We start from the raw sequence: 19800 nt of genomic DNA, 5'->3' as shown, positions 1-19800 counted from the left end.
TTCACTGCTGACTTAGAAAGACTTTTGTCTTGGCCCTTAGTACTTGACAAGATGGCAGCCACCTCCTTGTGGGAAAACGGGGGTGCCCAGAAGGACAGAGACCTAAGGGTTCATAAATCCACAAAACATGTTTTATGATGATTTCTTTATGTATCTTACAATAAGCATTGTACACATGTGGTCAAATTGGGGCTATTTACTTTCCTTGTGGCACTGAGGTGGTGGGTCGGGAACCCCTAATGGTTGTTAGCAGCCAGTTTGCCTTGGGCTGTTTCACAATATCTTGTTCACACCTGTTTCACAAAAGTCTCCCTGACAAATACATCTTCAATGAGAGAAAGGTCTTTATGTCCTAGTAGAGGAAGCGTCTCTCCCCTTTCTGCTACTTGAAGGACTTTTTTTTTTTTAAAGACAGGGTTTCTTTGTGTAGCCCTGGCTGTCCTGACACACATGCTGAGACCAGGCTGGCCTTGAACTCACAGAGATCCTCCTGTCTCTGCCTCCTGAATACTTGGGATTAAAGGCATGCACCACCACCACCTGACTGAAGGACCATTATCTACTGCTTTACACACAAGGTACTTTCAGTAATGAACAAGCCCTTTGGCAAATTTTCTGAAAGTAGATTGTAACACTTACGTGATTCTTTCTTTGTTTCTTTCTTTTTTTCTGTTTTTTGTTGTTGGTGGTTTTTGTTTGTTTGGTTGGTTGGTTGGTTTTTCAAGACAGAGTTTCTCTGTGTAGCTTTGGTGCCTTTCCTGTAACTCACTCTGTAGCCCAGGCTGGCCTTGAACTCACAGAAATCCACCTGCCTCTGCCTCCCAAGTGCTGGGATTAAAGCGTACGGCACCACTGCCCAGTGCTGTTTTGTTTTTGACAGAAGGTATCACTATGTAGCCCTAGCTGATCTAAAAATTGCTACATTCTGGGCCTTTTGTTTTTGTTTTTTGAAACAGGGTTTTATTGTGTAGCCCTGGCTACCCTGGTAGATCTAACTATGTAGGCTGGCCATTAGCTCACAGCACCCTCTGGCAGTGATTCACTTTCTGAAAAATGTTTCTATCAAATATTTAAGGAATTAGTGTCCTTTAAAATATAAAATCGCAAAGAAAATACATGTATATGTTCATCACAGGATGCCTAATGTTAGCCCTTTCTTTTTTCTAGGGAGATGTCCTTGTTGTTTCTCCCAAGTCCCCAGGCATCAGTCTCACGAACTGTGACTCCCTCCCTCATGAAATGTCCACATTTGCTTTCCTTGTCTGTTGTCCACTCTCCAGTTTCCCACCATTGTTATCCCACAGTTATCTTCATCTTATAAATACAAGGCACACCTGCTTTACATGTCCTGCCCAATAAATGTACGCCTGTGTGGTCACCCCCAGGATGCAGGTACAACACATCTGCACGTGACAGGTCCCTCACCTCCTCCCCAGTCAAAGCCCAGTGCCCAAAGGAAACAGCTGTTCTAAATTCTGCCCACACTGTTTCCATCTTAAACATCACTGGATCTTGCAGTGAATACTCTGGCAGTTGATTTTTTTGCTCAACACAGGACAATGAGGTCACTGCAGTGACGTCACTGTCCTGCAGTGAGGTCACTGTCCTGCAGTGACAGTTTACTATTTTGAATTGCTATGTGGTGTTCCATTGACAGCTGGGTTACAATTTGGTCATCTAGCCCCTGTGGACAGATTTTTAGACTGTTGCCAGTTTAGGGTTATTGTGAATAATGTCAAATGTTCATATAAATGCCTCTGTCAAGCTTGTTTTCCTTGTATAGTAGGAATGGAATTGCTGGACTGTAGAAAACATATATATGTATTCTATACTTGCTTTAGTAGATATTATCGTAAAATTCCTCCGATTGCCTTAGTTTGCCTTCCTATCAGAGATTAGTGGTTCCCTATCCTCAAAAAAATTGGTATCACCTGTGTTTTTGAGACAAGCTCTTTCTTGTAGGGATGTGTTAGTAAATTAACAGAGGTTGAATCTGCCTCTTTTCCTGATTTGAGCATCTCATGTGTTTTCTGGCTTATTTGGAATCCTCTGTTTCTGAGAGAGGGTCTTGCCACACAGCCCTGGCTGGCCTCAAGCCTGCTGCCATCACCCTGCATCTCCCTCCTGAGTGCTGGCATTACGGGCATGAGCCACGACTGGAGCTGGAGAGATGTGCCCGGTCCCGCGGGCCAGGTTATTTGATGAGACCCGAGGAGGCACCTCCTGAAAGATCAATGGGGGCGAGAGAGAAAGGAGACCAGGTGCGTAAAGGAAGAGAGAGACATTCTGAGTTGCGTCGAGGTCTCCTTTATTGACTGGGTGTTGAGGCTTATAAGCAGGGCTTCAGGCAGGGAGGGGAAGCAGGGGAAGCACGGAGAGAAGAATGGAAAATTCCTAAGGGAGGGTGAGGTCACTTTGGTCCCAGGCCCCTGCAGCTGGCTGATTAGCAGGTACTCCAGGAAGTTGTACAGCCCGCGGTTAGGCCAGGAACTTCCTGCCTTTGTAAGGTTTGATAAAGTAAGGACACCGCTGTCCAGAATCGGTCCCCAACAGAGATGCTCAGCGTTTAAATACACTTGCAGCTCTTCCAGAAGATGGAAATGACATTCAGCACCCACATGGGGAAACTCACATCACTTGTAACTCCACGGGGCCTGTGGTGGTCTGAATAGGAATGGCCTCCATAGACTCATGTGTTTGAATGCTTGGCCCATAGGGAGTGGCACTATTAGGAGGTGTGGCCTTGTTGGAGGAAATGTGTCACTGCAGAGGATTGCTTTGAAGTCTTTTATATGCTCAAGCTACACCCAGTGTGGCACACAGTCTCCTGCTGCTGCCTGCAGATCAAGATGGAGAATTTCCAGCACCCTCTCCAGCACCATGTCTGCTGCACGCTGCCATGTTCCACCATGATGCTAATGGACTGAACCTCTGAACTGTAAACCAGCCCCAGTTAAATGCCTTCCTTTATAAGAGTTGCTGTGGTCATGGTGTCTCTTCACAGCAATAGGAACCCTAAGGCAGAACCTCCAAGATCCTCCAGACCTTCTGGCCTCCAAGGATACCTGACCTCACATGGCAGACACTCGTACAGATAAATTAAAAAGCATTAGGGTGCTTGCTTTTTTCCTTTCTTTTTTTTCTTTTTGGTTTTTTTGAAACAAGGTTTCACTGTGTATCACTGGCTATCCGGAAACTCACTCTGTAGACAAGGCTGGCCTCAAACTCAGAGATCTGCCTGCCTCTGCCTCCTTTGTACCACATGCATGTCTCATGCCCTCAGAGGTCAGAAGTGGGTGGTGGATCCCCTAGAACAGGAGTTGTGGACAGTTGTAAGCCACCATGTGGGAGTTGGGACTCAGACCTAGGTCCTCTGCAAGAGCAGCCAGTGCTCTTAACTGCTAAGCATCCCTCCAGCCCCTTTGTTGTCCTTTCATTGATTATATAAATTGTTTCTATATACAGATAGTGAGTCCTTCATTGGCTCCACACATTATGAATGTCTTCTCCTAGGTCAAGGTTTGTCTTTTCACTTTGTAAATAGTGTCTTCAATAAATAATCTCAATTACTTATTTATTTTTATTTTCTGTGACAATCTCACTCCATAGCCCAGGTTGACTTGGATTTTGCTCTATAGCCCAGAGTGACCTTGAATTCAAAATCCTCCTCCATTTTGTTCTTCTGAGTAATAATTTCATTTTCTTGTGTGTTTGGGTGAACATGCACACATGTGCATGTCGGGCCATGAGACAGCCTCAGGAACGATGTCCACCTTTGAGACCGGGTCTGTCATTGGTCTGGAGCCCACCAATCAAACATTGTGGCACAATTAGACATCGAAGGGCTCGGGGGCTGGAGAGATGGCTCCCTGGTTAAAACCGCTGCCTTCTCTCTCAGAGGACCTGAGTTCCATTCCTGGTGGACTCACAACCATCTGTAACTCCAGTCCCAGTGGATGGAATTTCCTCTTTGGGCCTCCTCAGGCACAGATGCTCATGGTACACAGGCACACATGTAGACAAAACACACAAACTTACAAAAAAAAAAAAAAAAGAAAAAGAAAAGAAAGAAAGAAAAAGAAGGAAAGAAAGAAAACTGAGAGATTCAAACAATTCTCTATGTTTCAGCAACCTGAGTGAGTGTGTGTGTGTGTGTGTGTGTGTGTGTGTGTGTGTGTGTGTGTATGGTGATGGTGGGGGGAGGGTCTAGTCTTGTGCTAGTTTCATTTATCTCCAGGTTTTGTGTTTTTTCTTCTTTATAGTAGTCGGTAGAGCCCTCCGGTCCATACACTACAATCTTACCATCATGCTTCTGATATCAGGGCAATGGAATGATATTTCAGTATTAATATATTAAGTTTTATATCTATAGGCCTTTTTTGTTTTTTGTTTTTTGGGTTTTTTGTTTGTTTGGTTGTTTTTTTTTTTTTTTTCCTCGAGACAGGATTTCTCTGTGTAGCTTTGTGCCTTTTCCTGGAACTCGCTTTGGAGACTAGGCTGGCCTCGAACTCACAGAGATCTGCCTACCTCTGCCTCCCAAGTGAATCTATAGGCTTTTAATAGACGCACATAACTTATCAGAAATTTTTACTGTGGTTGCCTAAGCTTTACTACATAAACACACGTTATATTCTGTCCAGGGCCTTTGGCACCCTGAGGTAGCTGCAGCTGTTCTCTTAGTCCTGCTGCTGTTAAATTTGCACTCACTGGTTTTGGAGTCATACGTTGATATAGTCCTTGGACACACCTGGCATTCCTCATCCAGGTTGAAGGGACACTAGGCCACCGGAGCACGTGGCTCTGGCAGGCCTTGCTGACAACCCTTAGATCACAGTCCTAACACTAGCCCCCAAGGTCTATTCCCTTATTAGTCACTTCCTCCTCCTGAGGCTGACTGCCAAGATCTGGCAATCAGAAGCCCCCTGTGGCTCACCAAATTAACACGCCCAATTAAAATCAAACACCTCATCCTGACACAGGGTTTCCCATCTTACCTTTATAAACGGCCATTTTCCTATGGGCCACATCTGTCTCCTGTCTATCCAGAGGCAATCCTTTACCCCCTGGGACAAATGTCCCTGCCCTTTCCTTGCCCCCTTCCCCATCTTCCTCCTCCTCGACCTCCTTTACCACCAGGATCCTAGCGCATCCTAACACACACCTCCCGTTTCTCTTGAAAATCACACCTGCAAAGACATTTGCTGCTCTTTCTCTGCCTGAGCCAGAAAGCAGCCACTTAACTTTTCTCCCCCACTTAATAAAGGATCTCTCTGTGAAAACAGGGGTTTAGGTGTGGTTTGTGCCTGATTGGGGTCTGGGAGGGAGCCCCCACCGTGGCGGTGGGGTCTCCTTCAAAAGTATTGTGTCTTTTTTTCTATAATTCTGCATTTGATTTCTTAGCATTTATTTAGAGTAGTTGTGTGTGGACTCATTAAAGGTATCATTCAATCATCTGTTTTTGTAATGTCATTTGTAGGTCTGATATTAGGATTATGCATATCTCAAAGCAAGTTGGGTGGGGCATAGTGGCACATTCCTTTAGTCCCAGCACTCAGGAGGCAAAAGCAGGTGGATCTTTGTGAGTTTGAGGCCAGCCTGGCCTACAGAGCGAGTTCCAGGACAGACTAGGGCCGTATAAAGAAACCCTGTCTCAGGCCGGGCGGTGGCGGTGGCGGTGGCGGCGGCGGCGGCGGCGGCGGCGGCGGCGGCGGCGGCGGCGCACGCCTTTAATCCCAGCACTTGGGAGGCAGAGCCAGGCGGATCTCTGTGAGTTCGAGGCCAGCCTGGGCTACCAAGTGAGTTCCAGGAAAGGCGCAAAGCTACACAGAGAAACCCTGTCTCGAAAAAACAAAAAACAAAAAACAAAAAAAAAAAAAGAAACCCTGTCTCAAACAAACAAATTGGACTAGGCATGATGATACACAATCCCAACACTTGGGAGGCTGAGGCAGGAGGATTTCTACTTAGAGGGCAGTCTAGGCCACATAGTAAGAGCCTATCTCAAAGCAAAACAAAACAAAACAAAACAAAAAACCCCGAAGTTGGAAAGTATTCTTTTCCCACTGTTTAAATGCTCTTGAAGAATATGTTTCTTCCTTAATCATCTCGGTAGTTGGCAAAGCCATCTGCAAATGGAGTTTCCTTAGTGGGAAGCTTTAATTACAGATTCAGTTTATAGCTCTGTTCAGATGTTTTTCTTTCTTTCGTATCCGTTTTATTTACTTGTGTTTTCCAAAGAACTTGATAATTTCATTCCATATTGTTCAATGTGGGATGAGACGTGAGGATTTCTTGAGCCCAGGATTTTTGAGCCAGCCTAAGAAACACAGCAAGAATCAATGTTCCTCCCCAGCCTCCATGCTCCCCTCTCCTCTCTCTCTCTCTCTCTCTCTCTCTCTCTCTCTCTCTCTCTCTCTCTCTCTCTCTCTCTCACACACACACACACACACACACACACACACACACACACACACCTCACTGTATATGCCAGGCTGGCCTCAAACTCATAGAGATCCTCCTCCCTCTGCCTCCTGAGTGCTGAGATTGAAGGCATGTCCCACCATCTCTTAAAATGTAAGGCTTAAACTGGGCGGTGGTGGCACACACCTTTAATCCCAGCACTCAGGAGGCAGAGCCAGGCGGATCTCTGTGAGTTCGAGGCCAACCTGGTCTACAGAGTGAGTTCCAGGAAAGGCGCAAAGCTAAGCAGAGAAACCCTGTCTCGAAAAACAAAACAAACAAACAAACAAAATTTAAGGCTTAAGCCTGGCTGTGGTGGTACATCCCTTTAATCTCAGCACTCTGGAGGCAGAGGCAAGTGGACTATGAGTTCAAAGCCAGCCTGGTCTACAGAGTGAGTTCCAGGACAGCCAGAGTTGTTACAGAGAGAAACTCTGTCTAGAAAAACAAAACAAAACAAAAACAAAAACAATAAAAATATATATCATCTTATCATTTCACAATGTAGCAATATTCTAATTTTTATTTCTTCTTCCTTTTCTGTTTTGCTTTTGGGTTCTTGTTTTGTTTTGTTTTGTTTGTTACAGAGTTTCTCTGTGTAGTCCTGGAATTTGACTCTGCTTTCCAGAGCTGGGATTAAAGACCTACACTACCACCTGGCTAAAATAAGTCTGTCACTGGGTGTTCAAGGCCAGCCTCGTTACAGAGCAAGTTTCAGGACAGCAGGGCTACACAGAGAAACCCTGTCTCCAGAAAACAAAACAAAAAACTCCAAAGATTTATTTTATTATTTGTGTACGTGTGTGTGCGCGCGCGCGTGCGCGCGCGGGTGTGTGTGTGTGTGTGTAGGTCAGCAGAGGGCTGGAGATCCCTCAGAGCTGGAATTATAGGCTGTTGTGAGCTGCCCAGGCGTGGGTGCTTGGAATCTGACTCAGGCCCTCTGGAAGGGCAGGATGCATCTTAACCACGGAGCGGTCCCTCCCTCCAGCACCTGCCCTCTTCATATTCTGTTCTTCTGAAATGAGTCATAAACTCCAGCCCACACTCAGAAAACTAGGAAGCAGGGTGGAGGAGGGGCATGGGCGGGCGTCGAACGTGACATCCCAGATCAAGGGGCATTTCTATACATTACTGAAATTTTGTAAGGAAGATTCTCCCCCCTCACATTTAAGAACTTACTTATGTGCTATGAATGGACACAGAGGAAAGCGGAGCGGAGTGAAGACTAGGTCTAAAAGTAAGGAGGCTGTGGACTGGTGTCAGGGCAAAACCGATATTGTTTAGTTTCTTTATGATTCAGAGATGAGAGCTTGGAGAAATGTACCTGTGTGATGACTAAAACTGTGAGTGTGATATTCTGTGTCACCCAGCTTTGGGACCGATTGTGTCACATGACGAAGCAAATGCACAGATCACACAGGGACAGAAACTAGTCCCTCTCTTGGGACCTCACCGAATTAAGGAAGCTGAAGGGACCCAAGAGGGATGATACTGCACACACGCTCCTGGCTAGTCCCACACAGGCCGAGTACCTCGGCCCGCAGTCAGTTCTCAGCTCTCACAGATGCTGAGACTCAAACTCAGTGGAGGGACGGAGATGCAAATGAGGAGAGAGGATTTGTAACAACCAATGAGAAAAAAATCCAAAGCCCCCAAACCCAACTCTGGATATAGCCCCAGGGCTCAGCAGTACCTGGCACCAAGTTGGGGCTCTACAAACGTTTCCAAGTGGATGAGTGGCCGTTTCCCCCTCGGCAAACACAGAAGGGAACAGAAACAAGGGTATAGTATTTCGGTGTGTTCAGACAAAAAAAAAAAAAAAGCCAAAATAATAAATGCATGTTCCTAAAGATTGGCGCGCTTACTGTTCATGATGCTGAAATCACAGACAACCCTGAGCTACACACAGCTCGCTGGTCCGAGGATATGCGGGTGGGCTGACAAAGCTGTTTCTCTAAAACACCACTAGACAGATACCAAGAAATCTGTGGGCAGTTCTCTGGGGAGTACCCTTTGTCATGCTCAGTAACTTGTAATCTTCCTCTAGCCCTGTCTCTCTGCTTGCTGTCTGTTGGTTTGGGAGCTGGGGGGAGGGGAGTTCCAGCCCATCTGGGGAGCACTTAAGAGAGAGGTTCCATCCTGGTCATTCTGCCACAGGTGGATCCTGGAACTCCCGTGGAAGGGTAGGGCTGAGACCCATCGGTCCTCAAGAAGGTTACTGGATTTTTGAGCAGGTTCCAGTTTCATGTTGAGTTAGGTAAAACTCTCAAGCATGAGAAAGATCCGTATAGGTCTTCCCACACACCTGGAAGCTCATATTATCTACAAGAAATAAGAGTGGTGAATATAGACAGCAACACTTGCCAGGTGTGGCGGCCTACAGCTGTATTCTTAGCACTCAGCAAGCTGAGGCAGGAAGATTGTTGCCTGCCTGGGCTATAATAATTCCAGACTAGCCTGAGCTAAGGTGCGAAACGCAGTCCTGGTTAGTCATTTGTCTACTTGACACAAGCTAGAGTCTTTTGAGGAGAGGGAACCTTGATTGAGAAAGTGCCCCCAACAGATTTGTCTGTGGGCAAAGCTGTGGTGCATTTTCTTGACTGATGGATAGATATGTCAGAGCCCAGCTCACACTGGGGTGGTGCCGTCCTTGGGCTAGTGGTCTTGAGTGCTATAAGAAGAAAGACTGAGCAAGCCATGAAGAGCAAGTCAGTAAGCAGCACCCCTCCATAGCCTCTATATCAGCTCCTGCCTCCAGGTTCCTGCCCTGTTTGAATTCCTGTCCTGACTTCCCAAAGTAATAGACTGTGATATGGCAGTGTAAGCTCAAATAAACCCTTTCCTCCCCAAGTTGCCTTTGGTCACGGTGTTTTATCACAACAATAAAAACCCTAACTAGGACAGATCCTGTCTCAAAAACAAAAACCAGTAGTTAAAGTGCTTGTCCTGCACGCACGGGGGCCTGAGTTTGGATCCCTAGCCTTGCATCAAAGGCAGGCATAGTAGCATATCCTGCAATCCTTTTGCTGGGGAGGTGGAGACAGGAGGATGCCTGGGTTCAATGTGAGATCTTGTATAAAAAGAGAAAAAGGTGAAGGGTTGACCAGATGGCTTACCAGGTAGAAAGCATTCGCTATGCAAGCGTGATGGCCAGAGTCGATCACTGGAACCCAGAGTGGAAGGAGAGAGCCGACTCCTGAAAGTTATCCTCTGAGCTCCGCACATGTGCCAAGCACAGACATGCCTGCGTTCGTGTGCACATCATACAGACACGAGTAATAATAATAAATTACATTTTAAATGTTAAAGGGGAGAGTGGTCCAGGAAGTTACCCACGTCTGGCTTCCAAACACGCACAGGAACGTACACACATACAAAATAAACAAAAACAAATCCACATCAGAAAACCCAGCCCACTTAAATGCAATGTCATTTTGTCATGAACTCACAAGAGCACATCCAAGAATATCTATGCCTGAGAAAAGGACCTTTGGGCATAGAAATAGTACTGAGGACACAAAAGCCAAGTACCACAGACACACAGGCAGGTCTAGCCAGGACTTCAGCTTATGAGCAGACGCCAAACAGTACTGCGAAGACACACCAGGCCACGCGCTGAAGAGAACCTGGTATTGATTTCCTGGAATGATTTAATGTAAGAGCTGGAAATTCTCCACTGGCAATGGACGATTTCAAAAGGTGTTTTACTTTTTGTGTGCAAACATCCTGGCCTATAGTTTACAGGCAGTCCCATTGTCCCTAGGCCGCCGGTTTTCCCTTGCAACTGACACCATCTCCCTGCATAAACATTCTGGCCAGGAAGTCCTGTTTGGGTCTTTTTCTTCTTTTTTTCTTTTTATTTTATGTGTGTGGGCGTTTTGCCTATATGTATGTCTATGTGCTGTGTGCATGCCTGGTACTCACTAGCATGCATGCAGGGAAGGATGTTGGGTCCTCTGGAACTAAAATTACAGACAGGTGTGATCTGCCACGTGGATGCTGGAAAGTGAACCTGAGTCTTCTGGAAGAGCAGCCAGTGCTCTTAACCATGGAGCCGTCTCTCCAGTCCCTATCTGGGCCTCATAATGAAGAACTTTAGGTGCTCGGGCTGCTGAAGTTGCTGACACAGCATAAGAATGGAGTAGAAGTAAGAGCACACCAGCTCCAGTGCTGTGGGATGTCCTTCTGTATGCTGTGAATATGTGTTGCTATGATTGGTTAATAAAGAAGCTGCTCTGGCCTATGGCGAGTCAGGTTATAGCCAGGCAGGAAATCCAAGGGAGAGACAGGAAGGAGAAAGGAGAGTGGAAGGAGCCGCCAGCCCGCCACCCAAGGAGCAACATGCCAGGAGACCGGTAACGCCACGGCCACATGACAATACATAGATGAATAGAAATGGGTTAGTTTAAGATGAAAGAGCTAGTTAGCAAGAATTCTTAGCCATAGGCCATACAGTTTGTAATTAATATTAAGCCTTTGAGTGATTATTTTTATAAGCGGCTGCAGGACTGCGGGCAAAAGAGATTTGTCCCAACAGCGGGCTGGGCAAGATACAGGAAATCTTTTGACTACACTCCAGTGAACAGTCTACAGAACAAGGACAACCCAAGAAAAAGGTTAAGGCAGCAAAGAAGACAGACACAGTATGAAGAGATGTCTAGCCTTCCATCCCATTCCCGTCACCCCTCAGATATCTGCCGGCCTAAGAGAAGAGCCAGTGCTTCAACAGAAGTGACCCTCAGGTCCCAGACATGTAACCTAGGCAGCTGTCACTGCAAAGCTGGTGTGCAGGTGACAGTGCACTGCCCAGCTGTGTGGCTAAGTGGACCAGGAGACAGAGAAGCCACAAGGAGTCTCGGGCTTTTGCCCTCAGCGACAGGCAAGTGCAAAATTCAAGAAGGAAAAAACAGACTCAATAAACCAGGAAAGGAAGACGATACCTTCAGTGATGAACTACATTTAGTGATGAACTACTGAGGTCCTACCCCAGGCCCAGGTCTGAACTTCCCAAATCAACAAGTATCAGGGCTTTCCTCCCTTTGAAGCCCAAGAAACAGATTGTACTTATTTATAAGATTTGTTCTGATCATCGTACAGATTGCTTCAAGTACAGAGAAGCCACAAGGAGTCTCGGGCTTTTACTAGTACAAATTGCTTCAAGTTTTTGTGTATGTTTGTGTGCACGTGTGCACATGCTGTGGAAGCCAGAGTTCCTCAATCGCTTCTTCATATTATGTTTGAGGCAGAGTCTCACACTAGACCTGGAGCTCACAGATTCACTAGTCTGGCTGACCAGGGAGCCTCAGGGTCTTCCCTCCCCAGCGCTGAGATTGTAGATGTAATTGCCATGGCTAGCTTTTGTAAGACAGTTCTGCGGCTCTAAACCCAGGTTCTTATGTTCGTGCAGCAAGCACTTTCTCACCGGACCATCTTCCCAGCCGTTGACTGATGCTTTAGTACAAGTGTGATCACCTGGGCAACATGACAGTTGCTGCTTTTTCTCCTCCTCCTCCTCCTCCTCCTCCTCCTCCTCCTCCTCCTCCTCCTCTTCTCCTCCTTCTTCAGTTCTCAACAGGGGAAAACCAAAGAGAATTTAATTCATTTCATGTCACGATGTTGCCACTACTACAGCTTTAACCCAGCTGACAGAGCAGGCTGCCTCTGTGGCCATCTTGTCACTTTGTCACCCACGGGGACCTAATGGAGATTATGGAGCATTTGACAAGCTTCCATTAAAGTTGGTCCAAAAGTCAATGAACATGCAGTTGGCACTTCAGGTTAAAGGGAAAAAGTAGGAAGCATCTTTACAAACAAAAGTTCAGGGTACTGGTCAAGAGCACTTCTTGCTCTCTAGAAAATCAGAGGTGGGGTCTGAGCACCCAAGTCAGGAGGCTCACAAGTGCCTGTAACTCCAGCTCCAGGGGATCTAGAGATTTATTCTGGCCTCCGTGGGCACCCACACCAGCATGGCGTGTGATCGCGCACACACACACACACACACACACACACACACACACACACACACACAATCAGTTAACCAGTAAATAAATAAATAATAAAATCTTAATTTTAAAAAAGGGGCGGGGAGAGCTCAGTATGACTGGGTGAAGGACCGCAAGGGAAAGCGTGGCACTTCTGAAAAGTTAGAAATCTAGAGGGCGTTTCCTAATCAAACATTAAGATCAAAGTGGGATTTTTTCGTTTTTGCTATCTCTCCTCAGAGAAAGGATGTCCTCTCCACTGAAACGGGCACCAGAGGAAGGCAATATTACTTGAGATCTAGTTCAAGAAAACCAGGGCTGGCCCAAAAGCTAGTATGAAGCTTCTTGCTCACTTTCCAAATATTAGGAGCAGTGACCCCAGTGTGAAAGGTTTCCTCGTGGCGTTAAGAGGAGAGCCGGAACAAGGCATGTGGCAAACTGCCCCGGCCATTGGAGGGGAGACTGGTGGTTTTGGAAGAATAAAATATCAGAGAAATGTTGTAGAATATTATTTTGAGGTGTGTTACTTTTGTTTATGTTGCATTTGTTTAACTCTGTGAAGCTGTGTTACTGTGCCTGCCTAAAACACCTGATGGTCTAATAAAGAACTGAATGACCAATAGTGAGGCAGGAGAAAGGATAGGCGGGGCTGGCAGGCAGAGAATAGATAGAAGGAGAAATCTGGGAGAAACGAGATCCAGGAGCCAGAGAAGGAGGAGAACATCAGGGCCCAGCCACCCAGCTACACAGCAAGCCAAGGAGTAAGAGTAAGATTTACAGAAGTAAGAGAACGGGAAAAGCCCAGAGGCAAAAGGTAGATGGGATAATTTAAGTGAAGGAAAGCTGGCTAGAATCAAGCCAAGCTAAGGCTGAACATTCATAATTAAGAATAAGCCTCCATGTATGAATTATTTGGGCGCTGGGTGGCAGGCCCCCAAAAAGAGTAAAGAGTAAAAGCAAACAGCAGAGAAAAGCTAGGCATGGACAGGCTCTTCTGAAAAGGGTAGGCCTTTCTGAAAAGGGCAGGCTGGTAGTGCTGTGGGAAAGAAAGAAAGGTATGGGCTAGTTTTTTGTTTGTTTGTTTGTCTTTGTTTTTTGTTTTTTAATTTTATGTGCATTGGTGTTCTGCCTGCATGTATGAGGGTGTCAAGATCCTCTAGAACTGGAGTTCCAGACAGTTGTGAGCTGCCATGTGTGTGTTGAGAATTGAACCTGGGTCCTCTAGAAGAGCAGTCAGTGCTCTTAGCCACTGAGCCATCTTTCCAGCCCCCTGGCTTGGTTTTTGTGATAAAAATAAACATATAAACATCCCATCATCACCTGTCAGCAGTGCCTATGGACTTCCGTCCAGAAACCAGGATGCTGTTTAAAAAGCTGTTCCTGCTAAATCCTACGAAACAGCTTGTGGAAACAAAGTTGTTCCTCCCAAGGACAAAAAGCAGATTTTTGTATTAAATGATTAAAATGATCTTATTAAATGATTAAAATGATTCTTTCCAACATTGCAGGAGGTGGAATGGAAAAAGTCAAGGGCAGCGTTTGGGCTATGTGTATTTCTTTGGCAGCTCACCCTCTATAAATCTCTTCATCCCTTTCAAGATCTTCAACTGTCCTGTCCATTCAGATGCTTCTCAAGGTGCTCTTTTCATGTGGAGAAATTATTTCCTGGGTCCTGATTGATCTGAGCATCTGGCATGGGGATGGTGCCTCTTCCTGGGCATTTCCAGCACAAAAGCCAGCTGGGTTCTTCTGGAATCCGGCATCCTGAGGCATCCTGACCTAGCAAGAGCTTCCCATTTCCTCCCTTTCCCCATTTTTCTTCACTTCTAGTTTGCGTTTTTTTTGCAGCATTGGTAAGAACAGGAAGTGCCGGGCTTCCTCTCCAGGGTTTCCGTCAAAGGGATGTGCTCACCACATCGAAAACATCAGCCGGAAAGAGAAACGCACACACCCTCCAGAAAGCATGACCCTCTCTGCCCATCCACCCCCTCTGTGCCCTCCCATCCTGGCCCCAACCCACCCCCAAGATCTTCAGAGGTCCATGGGGTTGCACCACAGTTTGGGCCGCAGCAACACATCAGGCCACCTTTAACCCCACTGAAAACTGATTCAGCTTGTGGGTAACGGTGCTTGCCAACAAACTTGACAGCCTGAGTTCAAACCCGGGGCCCGTGAGAGGAGAAGACCGACTTTACAAGTTCCCTGGCATGCATGTGCATCTCTCTCTCTCTCTCTCTCTCTCTCTCTCTCTCTCTCTCTCTCTCTCTCACACACACACACACACACACACACACACACACACACACACACACATTAATTTTTTTTTTTTTTTAATGGAGGAAGCCCATGCTGATCATGGTGTCACGGTGCTGTGATCCCAGCACTTAGGAGACAGGAGGAGGAGAGATTCAAGGTGGATTTGAAGCCAACCTGGGTTGCATGGGACCACCTTCTCAAACAAAAAGATAAAGAACCGAGTGAGACTGACTGGCTGTGAACCACCTCCAGGCTGTCTCCATGTTGTACAGTTGGTGACAAGTACGATTCTGAGCCTCCTTACCTCTGCCCCATAAGAACCAATCTGCCATTTAATCAGTAAACGTGTGTTTTTCAGGGACCACTAACCATGCAGGGCTAACGGTTTGATCTACTTGATAAAGACAGGCAAGGCGCTGAGGTTGCCTACACTGATACCATCTTGACCTTAATTCTATATGACCTTCAGCAAATCTTAACTGCTCTCAGCCCAGGGTTTTCTTCAAATTAAGGGAAATCATCTAAAACATTAGCACAAAGGAAATGTTTGGAAATTGTTGGAGATGATGGAGGAGAAGATGACAAGTGGGGATTTCTAAAGTTAATGACAGTACACTGCAGTATCCTGTTTGGTTTTGTCCTGAATTTCCGGATGCATTACAACAACATGATCATCTTTGACTCCCTGGAACAGTGGAATCTCTATGCTGAAAGCCCACAGGGAGCACCTTGAAACAGGCAGGGCCACGCCCACTGTGGAGTCAAGTTGCTGTGGGCAATAGTATTGTCCTTATTGGAAAGAAATTGCACTTAAAAAATCACTTTTATGTTTTTTACTTTCTCTTTTTCTGTAGATAAATATTTTGGCTCCAAATACAGTCACACTCTGTTGTTCTTTTTGCTCCATCACTCTTGTGCTTCCCCCTTCCTCCTATTAGATCTTTAGTCCCCCTTCTCTCTTCCATGCAGGAGAGAAAATGTGATGTGGGAGTGTTCTGTTTTATTTTAGTGTGTGTGTGTGTGTGTGTGTGTGTGTGTGTGTGTGTGTCCATCCACAGAGGCTAGGGACATTAAGTCCCCTGGATAAAGATGGTTGTGAGCTGCCCAGCATGGGTGCTGGAAACTGAACCTTGGTCCTCGGCAAGAATAACAGGTGCTCTTAACCACCGAGTCACTGTCAGGTCCCAGGAAGTACACAGGACGGCCTTGGCTTAGCTCAGACTGGATTATAGAACGATTTCTGGTGGTTGAATAAAAGTCAGCATTCCTCAGGAATTGGAGAAAACCTCAGGGTTTTCTGTCCCCCATAAGGAGTCATTTTCCTTGCCTCTGGCAAAAGGGACATATGACTCTTCGTAACATATACCTACGGTTGCATATCAAAGCCCATGCTGGCCTCCAGGCCCCTCAGTCCCTGTTCACAAGTACCTGTTAAGACATTTCAAAGGCCCCTCAATAGCATCCTTGTCCTTCTCACCTCCTCCTCCTCCTCCCTAAACTCCCAGGCTGCTCCAGTTCACAGCCCCTCCCCCAGCTGCCAATCCTCCTCATAACCTGCATGGTTTTCCACACCCTGCTGCCCTAGCCCTGGCCATGTCCAGTCTGCTTCTTTTCCTCTTGGCTCTGGACAATTCCAGTTGCCTCTGGATGTTCTCTCTTATTCACAATGAAACTGTGGTCATTTGGGAGGTCTCTTTACTCAGCCCCTCACTCACATACACCATCTTTCAAGCTCCAGGGAGTATTCTGAGTATTCTCTTTTTCTTTTTTCTTTTCTTTTCTTTTCTTTTCTTTTCTTTTCTTTTCTTTTCTTTTCTCTTCTCTTCTCTTCTCTTCCCTTTCCTTCCTTTCCCTTCCCTTCCCACCCCTCCCCTCCCTCTCCTCCCCCCCTCTTTGTTTTTTTACTGAGACAGGGTTTCTCTGTGTAACTCTGGCTGTCCTGGATCTCGCTCTGTAGACCAGGCTGGCCTCGAACTCACAGAGATCCGCCTGCCTCTGCCTCCCGAGGGCTAGGATTAAAGATGTGTGTCACCACCGCCTGGCAGGAGTATTTTGTAATAACACCTTCTCCCTAGCTCCACTGCCCCTTCCCTTAGCTGTCACAACACCCACACTCTTTGGGCTAGAAATATCTTCCATGGTAATTTGGGCAAAGTCTAAATCAATTTATAATATGGTGAGATACGCCAGCTATTTATGGCCACTGCCTTCCTCCAGTCCACCCATACCAAGTCCGCTGGACACCTTCTTCAGGGCTGGCCTTCCCGGCTCTGGCTGTGTTCTCAGCATCCTGTGGCTTTTTGATGCAAACACTAGGGTTTCTAAGCTAGTATTACTAAATAAGGGACTTTACCACCCAGGGTCCCCAAAGGAACCTGATAGTACATTCGAGGGAGAGCAAAGCCCCGAGGTACTACAGAGCGGCCGTTAGGGAAAGGCACCCCATAAAGGACAAGGCACTGACGTGGTTCTGGTGACACAGAACTGCTACCCATCCCTAAACCCAGAGGGTGTGGCCCGCTGGAGCCAGTGGGGCCCAGACCCCCAGACAGAGATTTAACAGGCCACCCTGAGAGAAGTGTGACCTCTGGCTGATAGGTACAGTCAGCTCAAGACAAACCACAAGGAGAGGTCAGGGAAACAAAATCCCTGACACACACACACACACACACACACACACACACACACCGTCCCCCCTCAAATCTGCTGAGGCTCCTATTTAGCCAAATTGCCTCCCAGGTAGGGTGGACTACCGATCTGGTACGGCAGAGGAAATTATCTGACACACTAAATAAACAAAAGCAGACCACGAATGGCTAAATGATGACTAGACCGAATCAAACCGAAGGTCATTCAATTCCTCGAAACTGGGGACTATTAAAACTCTGATGATCTCTAACAACTTGCTTTGCATTTCTAGGAAGACCTCAAGCTTTTGCTTCGTGACTAGATTGTCAAAATCTGAGCGCCCGTGACTCGTGCCAACAAACAAGCCTCCCATTATCCTTTGATTCTCAATGTTCTCTCATCTGAGTATTCTGGCATGTGGCAATTTCCTACCCACAGTCTGGCTACAGAAGAGATCTCAGGCAAACAGACATTTGGATCCCACCAGAGAACTCTGGCAGCAGGCTGTGTGGCTCTCCCCTCTCCAGTGTCCTGAGAGAATGTGTTACAGTGTACTCTTAGGGAAGAGGTGGGTGGGGAAATCAGGGAGGGCAAAGGTACAGAATTTGTTGGAAGAAACCATAGATCAAAATTAGAGACAGACTTCTACCTGGAGGTGGAGGGCATGGCTGGAGAGATGCCTCAGCAGTTAAGAGCATGTATCTACAACTCCTGTGGAAGACTGGAGTTCAGTTCCCAGAACCCACATCAGGTGGCTCACACCAACTCTAGCTCCAGGGAATATAACATCTCTGTCTTCACTGGCACCTGTACTCACATGTACATACACACATATACACACATGATTAAAATTACAATTATCCTTTTTTAAAAAATAAATCTACCTGCCCAAGAACTGGCCCCGCCCCTTGCTCATCACTGCGAGGGGTGAACTAGCCAGGACAATGCTGGGGGGCCCACCCTGGTGGTGAGGATGGGGAAGAGCTGGCGGGCTGACCAACTCTGCAACTACCCAGGCCCAGAACCAGGGCTATGAGTTGGCCCACCCCAACATCCACCCTATCTATGATCTGTGAGAGCACATGAAGGGCCCAGCCCTGCAGACCCAAAGCTGCAGGATCTCTACCACACAAGGCAACAACAGGATATCCAAGAGGAGTTCCAATGAGGGGCCCAGCATCGATAGTGTAACAGAAACCAGAGGCCTCGAACCAAACCAATGACTCTTTGCAATGAACACTTGCAAGTGAAGATGCATGGACAAAAGGGTTTACTGGGTGACTCACTCTGTCACACTACAGCTTCCATGGAGAGATTTTCCCTTTTTTTTTTTTTTTTCTTTTTTCATTTTTGCTCTTAAATTTTATTTTATTTGCAAGGGCAGAGGGCAGATATGAAGGTACAGGAAATGAATGGGATTGAGATGCATGGTGTGAAAGACACAAAGAATAAATAAAAAGAAAGCTTTTTTTTTTTTTAAACTTAAAAAAAGCCAGGTGGTGGTGCAAAATCCCAGCACTCGGGAGGCAGAGCCAGGTGGATCTCTGTGAGTTCGAGGCCAGCCTGGTCTACAGAGCGAGATCCAGGAAAGGCTCCAAAGCTACACAGAGAAACTTTGTCAAAAAAAAAAAAAAAAAAACTTAAAAAAAATCCACCTGCCCTAACCAAACTTCTCACCCCTTTGAAAGAAGCCTTCAGACACTAGTGATACACCAAACCAGCAGGACAGCCACAACCTTCTGAAGCCACGGACAGCAGCAGGGTAGGGCTCTGTCCTGAGTTCTCCTCTGCAGTCCTGCTAAGATGGGTCCTAAGGACATCGGTTATACATGGTATGACTCGAGGGCCTTCCAAGGGCCTCATAGACCCCAAATATCCCCAGCGAACTGAAATTCCTTTAGAAGTTTCCATCATTTGAGTAAATCATTTATGCTGAGAACCTGCTTCTAGAAGTCTTCTGCTAAAATGTGCATGATTGCCTAAAAAGGCATGATGCTTTTTGGCTTTTGGTCTTTTCAACATCTTTTTTCTTTCCCATGTTTGGAGACTCTGTCTGATCACAGCGCCTCCTTCCCCAGCTTTTTTTTTTTTTTTTTTTAAAACATCTCACCTAGAGGCCCATCCTGTGGTCGGCCAGGCAGGGTCACAGGACCTATGGTCAGTTTACCATGCACTGGCTCCAGGCCGTGCATCAGTTGGTGGCACAGGGGAATGTAGGGAGCAGTAGCTGGTGTCAGCGACGATGACTGTGGCCCTAGGAGCTGTGAACTGTGATCCAGGGCTGGTTGCAGTCACATTCTCAATATAGTCGTTTCCGGCACGGTTTAAACTGTGGTCCTAATGGTGACATGTCACCCTCTGTTCCTACCCACTCTCCAAGCCAGAGCCTCAGCCTCCCCAGAGTGTTCAGAACTTCCCAAGATCCTTTTGCTTAAATTCCCATGATGCTTTAATAGGTAGAATCAACCTTTTTTTT

The sequence above is a fragment of the Peromyscus eremicus genome, chromosome 12 (genome assembly GCF_949786415.1).
Source record: "Peromyscus eremicus chromosome 12, PerEre_H2_v1, whole genome shotgun sequence".
Taxonomy (NCBI): domain Eukaryota; kingdom Metazoa; phylum Chordata; class Mammalia; order Rodentia; family Cricetidae; genus Peromyscus; species Peromyscus eremicus.
This window is presented reverse-complemented; position numbering follows the sequence as displayed.